This window comes from Sturnira hondurensis, unplaced genomic scaffold (assembly GCF_014824575.4).
Source record: "Sturnira hondurensis isolate 20B ecotype Veracruz unplaced genomic scaffold, ASM1482457v3 Scaffold0002638, whole genome shotgun sequence".
Taxonomy (NCBI): Eukaryota; Metazoa; Chordata; class Mammalia; order Chiroptera; family Phyllostomidae; genus Sturnira; species Sturnira hondurensis.
In genome coordinates, this window is record NW_028075269.1 from 15,348,556 (window position 1) to 15,356,459 (window position 7,904).

General features: G+C 44.7%; 1 protein-coding gene across 2 annotated transcripts in view; it reads right to left on the reverse strand.

The window, feature by feature from the left end:
• LRRC4C (leucine rich repeat containing 4C) overlaps positions 1-7,652 on the reverse strand; it is a 170,704-nt gene extending 163,052 nt beyond the window's left edge. For both annotated transcript variants that reach the window (XM_037040535.1, XM_037040534.1), the window contains exon 1: positions 5,823-7,652. The gene's annotated coding sequence lies outside the window, so the exon portion shown is untranslated. The remainder of the gene's footprint in view (positions 1-5,822) is intronic.
• Between the last annotated feature and the right edge of the window lie 252 nt (positions 7,653-7,904).

Genomic DNA, 7,904 nt, shown 5'->3' on the forward strand with positions numbered 1-7,904 from the left:
ACTGGGTATTGATCATGTGTCCAACATTTAGACATGTTAGTGCTCCCAAAACTTCAAGAAAAACGATGTCCAGCTTTACAGTTGAGGAAACTAAGGCACAGCAAGGTTAGTTGGCCCACTTAGGGTCCCCAGCTGATGGGTGGTAAGCAAAGTTGAAGTCCAGTGCCTGTCTATTGCAAATCTCATCCTATTTCCTCTACAAACCCTCTAGAGATTTCTTTCACCTGTTACTCTACATACCAGCCATAATCATACCAATTCTGCCTTGCTCTCAGAACTCTGCTGTTCTCCTCCTCGTTTTAAAAACTAGTATCCTGAGATCAAGAACGTTATTTTTAATTCCTAGGAATCTTAAATTCCTAGAGAGTCAGTTGTGAATGCAGAGTCCTAAAATCCTAGTGCTTGAAGAAATCTTAGTTTTTGCTTTGGTTTAATGGAGAAGAATGTAAGACTAACTTAAAAGAGGTGAGGTGACTTGTAGAAATTGTTCTAATCTATTATTGACTGTATCCAGAGTAACAAATAAATAAATATACTGCCTTGCCTAACTTTCAGGCCTCAGCTTCTCCAACATAAGGGAACCATTCAATGGTGTTTCATATCTCTATGTGATGTCATATTTGTACACACAGAGACATAGTGTCCATATACTCATTAGGATTTCTCATTAAGCTGCTATAAGTTGCATAGGTATGTACATGCATCTGAGTCTTTGGGAGGAAATGCCTCTTAAAGTAAGTTCAATTAGTCAGTGAAGGAGTATTTCTCTCCGGTACACTCCTTCTCAGGCATTTGTCTGCGGGGTTGAGGACAAGCCAGAGAACAAGTTTGCCCTCAGAGAGTGTTCCGCGCACACTGTCTTACCCACAAGATTTGCACAATGAACTTTCAACGGTCAAACTGATATTTCTCAAAAAAAAATCATTTTGAAGAAGGACCCAAGAGATTCTTGATCCCCTCGGAGAGTTTTCCAAGATACCATTTACAAATCATTAATTTTTTGTATGTCTCTATTGTAAAATACTTGACAATCTAACAAAACATTATATGGATACAGAGTACATTTTTCATAATTCACAAAGTTTATTTCAACCTTTCCCGAGGGATTCAATAAAGCACTTCCAAATGTTTTAAAAGTGTAGGACCTTACCAAAAATGGCAACAATGGTTGCGTCTATTTGCATTACTCCAACCTTAATCCTACCTATGCATTTTTACCTTTGTTACTCTATACCAACATGATTTTAGATTAATAGCTTCCTTCAAACAAGGCCATGTTTATTGTTTGCAAACTGTGCATTACCTAAACTAAAATCAGAGATGCTCTGTTTAAATGTACATCATTGAATGCCTACTGTGCCCGACATATGCAATCTGATTTCATCCAAGTGGTTGTTTATAACCTCTATCTGACAGATAAGCACAGAGGCTCAGAGAAATTAAATGGTGCGCACAACACACGTGACGCAGTGGAAAGCTGAGTACTCAAAGTTAAGTACTCACTGGGAAGCTGAGTACTCAAACTCAGGAAAGCTGAGTACTCAAAGCCAGAGTCCAGGTTCACCAAAATTTCTCAGTCCCATTTTGAAAGCACACGAAATAAGTGAAATTCATCATACAGTAAGAACTTCTTCCCTGGATGATGTCTCCTTAAGATCAGTGAAGATGGTTAACTTTAGGACACTTCTCACAAATGAAAGTAAGTAGGATAAATATCCAATGGGCAGCTCCTCACTCAGACTATCCAGTTATAACCTACAGATGCGGCATCAAGAACAAACACAATTACAACAGTAGGACTCTTTTTTCCTCAAAGAAGAAACAGGTCTCTGGAAGCAAACTGAGGACCTGGACCAAACACAGAGTTGCAGTTGCCCATGACTAGCTGCCTCAGAAAACCATCTTCCAGTTGGCGTTGGAAGATCTGCACATGCGAACAATACGATACTTACAGCTACATGTAGAGTCTTGATTCCAAAAACTACCAGGACTGTATCATGTCACAAAGTGAAGATGTTTAACCCAGGATTCATTATAACTAGAAAGCCCATGAATCCAAATTGTGAAATTAGAGTCTTAATAATAGTAATGGAATTTTACGCCATCTAACTCGAATTGTATTATTGCCTAGAAATCGATGTTTATTTTGTGCATTCCAGGACCATAGGCAGCTAACATTACCCATTCAATACAGAAGATCTGTCATATGCAAGTCTTAGGCCAAAATAATATCAATACAATAAGAGTATCATTTCTCACTTAAGTATTATCTTTGCTGGGATTTATTTTTCTATACTTTAAGGAGAAAATCTTGACTTTCAGTTTCTAGTTTACAGCAGCTTTTCAATCTGAAATGATACGTCACAGCCAGTCTGTCCTGCTAAGACCTGAAAAGAAGAATCTGGCAACTCCTGAAAGGTCAGTTGTAACCACTAGAACTGGTAAAGTGTTTGGCCAGCCCATATTCATACCCGAGAAGTTAATCCAAATTAATCCTAGANCATTCAATACAGAAGATCTGTCATATGCAAGTCTTAGGCCAAAATAATATCAATACAATAAGAGTATCATTTCTCACTTAAGTATTATCTTTGCTGGGATTTAGTTTTCTATACTTTAAGGAGAAAATCTTGACTTTCAGTTTCTAGTTTACAGCAGCTTTTCAATCTGAAATGATACGTCATAGCCAGTCTGTCCTGCTAAGACCTGAAAAGAAGAATCTGGCAACTCCTGAAAGGTCAGTTGTAGCCACTAGAACTGGTAAAGTGTTTGGCCAGCCCGTATTCATACCCGAGAAGTTAATCCAAATTAATCCTAGAACAACCATAACAAACAGCCCTCTTTAGAGAGCCTATTATGCCTGGGGCTTTGCATAACATTACATGGAGTTCACCACACAACTCAAATGAACTGAATTTTAATTTGACGTTAATTTTCCCATCCCACAGATGAGAAACCAGAGGGCCAGGGAAATCACAGGGGTGGCCCAAAGGATACAGCTGTCAAATGAATGGGAGGAAAAGATATTTAAGAGGGAATTTCAAAACTTGCAAAACCCAGCTGTTTCTGGGCCTGTGGTCCAGAATCCCAGTATACAACTATGGACTCATGCGTGGTACTCAGTGGGCACCAACTTCGGCCTTTGAAGTAAGCTCATGAGGCCAGTTTCCAGGTCTCCCATGGCTATCATCCTTTCAGCAGTCCATGAACGAGTTGCCTAAAACTCAGAGCCAACTGTGTCTGCCAAACCAAAGAAGCTAATCCTAAACTGGGCAATGTGTCCCAAAATGAAGTGCTGGGGAAATGAGTGATTCACCAGATGAAAAATGATGGTATCCTTGGATGCTCCATCATCTCCAGATTTGAGGAACACGCCTAAGTGGAAGTGGGTGGGAGGAAACATTTCAGTGCAGAATTTTAAAGACATTCATCCCTTCCATTTCTCATCCTCCCCTCCCCCAACTCCTTCCCTCCTCTCATTCAGAAAAGTTTGCATGTGTATGTCAACATGGAAGGTACTGAGAGGGTGACAAAGTTTGAAGGAGAGGAATGCACTTTGAGGTTTAATCGGAGTAACTGTAAAGACGCTTCAATGTCCAAATAAAGAAAGGAAAAAGAAAAGGAAAAACAACCTCTCTTGATTGGCAAAGGCAAGCTGATTGCAAGGCTGGGCTTCCCACGAAGCCCAGAGCTGAAACTGGTATGCAGTAAAAATGTCAAGGTACATTTTTTTTCCTTTTGTCATTTGTGCTGAGATGATACTGAGCAGAAGCTTAACTTGAGTCCATCTATGACCATAGGCAGCTAACATCTATACCGTGGTAACTTAACTGAGATCAAAACAAACAACTAACCAACCAACCAACCAAACAAACAAACAAAAAAAACCTGCAAGCAAGAATAAGATACACAGATGCCTACAAAGATCTTGTGAGGGGAAAAGAAACCTGCATGATTATTTTTCAAAAGTTGGTAAATGTACTGCCTGATCTATGTCCCAACAGGAAACATGTGTCCAGAAAAATAAATTAGAGAAATGTTCAGCTGTAGGCTAGTTTAGTTAAGGAGTAATGAAAAGGGTAAGAGTAGATGATGTGAGTGAAAAAACAGGCTCAGATGCTTTTAGCAGAGTGTTTCTGGTTTCTATTATCACCTCCCTAATATAAATCTGGCTCCGTGATTCTTTAACGACTCCCTAGGGACCACCACTCACCGGACTAAATATGCCCAGCACCAAGAAGGGACCCAGGGGAGTGCTGCCTTTCATCCCCTTAGGATAGCCAGAGCTATGGGTCTTTTTTCAACAAATAATATTAAAACTAGGGTTTTCTGAGCTCTGCCATTTAAAAAAAAGCAAAAACTCAAAAGGGGTATGAATGCTGGTGTTGGGCTAGCCTTGAGGTCCAGCGTGGAAGTTTATTTCAAACTCTCGAGATAGGTATTTTCCTTGACTCTTCTGGATGAAAACGGCACCTGTGGGGACAGAAGGAGCCACACCATGTATGGCCGACTGCTATCCAGTTTAGATCCCAAACGGACTTTAGTCTGCTGTTCCGAGGCCTGTGTGAGTCACCTGTCTCATACGGTTTGGCCCTCCCCAAAGGATTGCAGCTCCTCGGGCCTGGGTTTCCTTTTTTATTGGCATGAGATCTCTGAGAAGTCTTCTGGCTGTAAAGTTACGTGAGTCTGTGATTCTGATGGAAGGCCCCAGAAAGGAATAAAGAGGATGAAGAGACAGAGTTCTGTTGAAAGAGAGAGAGAATAAGAGAGGAAGGAAGGAAGGAAGGAAGGAAGGAAGGAAGGAAGGAAGGAAGGAAGGAAGGAAGGAAGGACGGACCCAACTCCATGAATGAGGCAGGAAAGAGAGGGAAAGAGGGGTCGATCCTCTAGGCCCTCAGGCTCTCTCAGCATTTTCAACCCCTGCTAATGTTCTTAACTGGCCTCTTTCCCCCAAGACAAAGCTGTCACACAAGAAGCACTGGTGTTCGACACAGACCTTTTCTTTATCTCCTCTACCTAAGTTGCCACACAGGGTACTTGGTCCCTGCCTTTCTCTCAATAGCCCTCAATTTGCCAGAAGGCTTCTGGCAAAAACCCAAGCCAACTGCCCAAGCCATCTACAATCTAGGTACAGTCCCTCTGCGATCCACAGAAGTGGTTATTTAGAAGGAGGTGGGGATGAAGAGAAGTGGGTCCTCCTTCTCTCACTCTTAGCAGTGGCAAGAATCTAAGGCAGTCTGGAGACCACATCTGAGCATGTGTATGCAAGAGACTAGAGAAAGTGTAGCTACCTCTTCGTCCCCTATACCCACACCCCCTCCCTCAGTCCACCAGGAGCCAGCAGCCATCCTTCATCTGCTGGTTTTATTATCATACTTTTAGGTTAATACATTCCAGTGATTTGCAGTGTCAGGTTGGATAATGAAATTCAAATTAGGCCCATTCGATTTCCAATGGCTAAACATTTGTGCATCCAACTCTGGGGCTGACGTGCAACTTAAATGCATTCAGAGTGTCAATCACACACACGGGCACCCCACACTGCAGTGGCTTCCCTGAGATTGTCTTCCTTCCCTGATGAACATTTGACAAAGGCGTTTGCCCAGGATGCAGACAACCTGCATCATTAAAGCAAACCAGCTTATCCTGAGCACAGGCTGACAGAGCAAATGCGTGGGCCACCCTCTCTCTTATTTCTCTGGCCCCCTAGAGTGATGTCTTTAAAAACCACACTCATGAAGGTGAGGGGATAATGGGACTAGGAATGCTAAATTGATGGACCTTTTTCTTTACCAATAGATAAGAAAATATAGATCACTCACTGTATTTCTGACTGATTACAGCAACATCCAGATGGAAATCCAGGTGGTTAAGAACAAGCAAAAACGCATGATCTTGACACCAAAAAGGAAAAAGAAACACCAAAAAAAAAAAAAAAAGGAAAAAAAGAGGTTGATGAAAAATCCAACTGCAATTATCCATCAATTTTAGTCAACACAGGCACAAATCCAACTGTGCTCTGCTGGTTTCTCTCCCCCAATCAATGCCTCATTCTGCCGCGGTCAACTTTTCTTCTCCAAAATTTCTTTGCAGATGTATTATTAATTTCCTCGAAAACACCACCATATCGGGTCTTTACTTTCCTAAAAAAGCCCCGAACTTTTCATTCCAAAAATATCTCCTTGGCTTACTTTCTCCTTTATAGAAAAAAAATGAACATACTTTCTCTTTGTGGCTCCTCCGTTCTCCATTTCCAATCATCCTTTTGGGGAGGGGGGGTCAGCTGTTTTATTATTGATTTATGTCAGAGCCCACCAACTCCCGCGGGCCTGACACTGGTCTATTTCATTTTTCAACACTCCCAGTGTGCACGTATACACGTTTGTGTTAAGATCCAGGTCTCATAAGAAAAAGGTTCGTTCTTCTTGCTCTCTTGCACAATCCACTGCGTTCTGTTCCAAAAGAGAGCTGCGTCCCGCATCCTTCATTTTTGCAAGGCACCCAACCGCCACCGCCACCAAAAAAAAAAAAAAGTGTCCTTTTACATCGTCAATTCTTCTCCCTAGCCCCCACCCCCTTTGGGAGAATTTGGGGATCAACTCCCCCGACTAGTCACCCTTCTGGCCGGCCCCTTCTCCAAAGATCTGATTAGATTTCTCATCACAACCCAGTGCGCAATCGGATTTTTGATTTCAGCCACCCGGCCAGGCACCTTCCCCTCTCCCTCCAAACTCCCTGTTATATCCCGTCTCTTTTCCCCTGCCGCCTCTGCAATTTCATAATCTCACGTTAAATGGAGTGCGGGGGGTGGGGGCGGGGGCGGGGGTAGTGGAGAAAAATTCCAAGGCTCCGTCAGCTGTCAAGAAGAAACCCATTCCTCCCCCCTGCACTTTTTTTTTTTAAGGTTCGGGGTGGCCTTCCTTTCCTCTGTCCCCGCCCCCACCCCGGCGCCCGGGCCGGTTCCTCCCGGTGTTGCGGGACTCCGGGAGCAGGCCCGGGATCACGGGGGAGACGCGTGACGCGATCCCGCGCCGGCGGCCCCTGCCAGCCCTCGGGTCCCCTGTTCTTCCATCAGCGGGCGGCAGATCCGGGGGCGCCGCGGCGAAAAAACTTCAGACTGGGCTTTTATTTCAAACGAGGAGGGCCAAGTGCGGGGATCAACGGGGGTGTTAGGCAAATTAAAAAATAATAATGATGTGGAAAGGAAACGGGAAATGGGGTGAAAAATAAGTCCCTAATCGCCGGCTCTTCTCATCCTCCCGGACTGAAACTGCAGTTTGGCTCCCATTTCCAGCTGCGGCGGGTACGTTTGGGAGCCACAAGTTGGTTCCTTTCGGCGCAGACCTTCCCGGCGCCGGCTGGTCCTCCGCGAGGAGACGGCTCTCGGGAGCGCGGCCACTGGGCGCCGACCTCCGTGCCAGCGCCGGACCCTCGGCTCCCGGCGCGGCGGAAACCCCGGTCCCCGTCCGTCCACTTCGGCTGGAACTCTCTTCCCTCCCGCTCGCGCCTCTCTCCCTTCTTTCCCCCAAAGAAAGGAATGCGCTCCCGGTGCCGGCAGCAGCTTCCGAGTCTAAGCTTTCCCCCAGCCAATGCCACGTCCCGAGGCTTAGGGTCCCAGCTCCCCAATCTTCTCTCGGACCGCAGTCCCCTGCCCTCCTCTGCCCCTCTTTCCTTCCCCTCTCTCTTCTTGTGATCAGTAAAATACAATTACCCAATTACCTCCCATCATCTTAGCACTGATTGGTCAATTGCATTAACACTTGAAGTCTGGGATGAAGGCACCGGAGCCTCTGCGGTGGGGCACCGCTGCCACCTGGAGGGCAGAGTCAGAACAGCTGCGTTTCAAAGCAACCCCCACGCTCCTAGGTTAGTAATAGCCACAGAAACTCAGGGGCTGTGTGGGA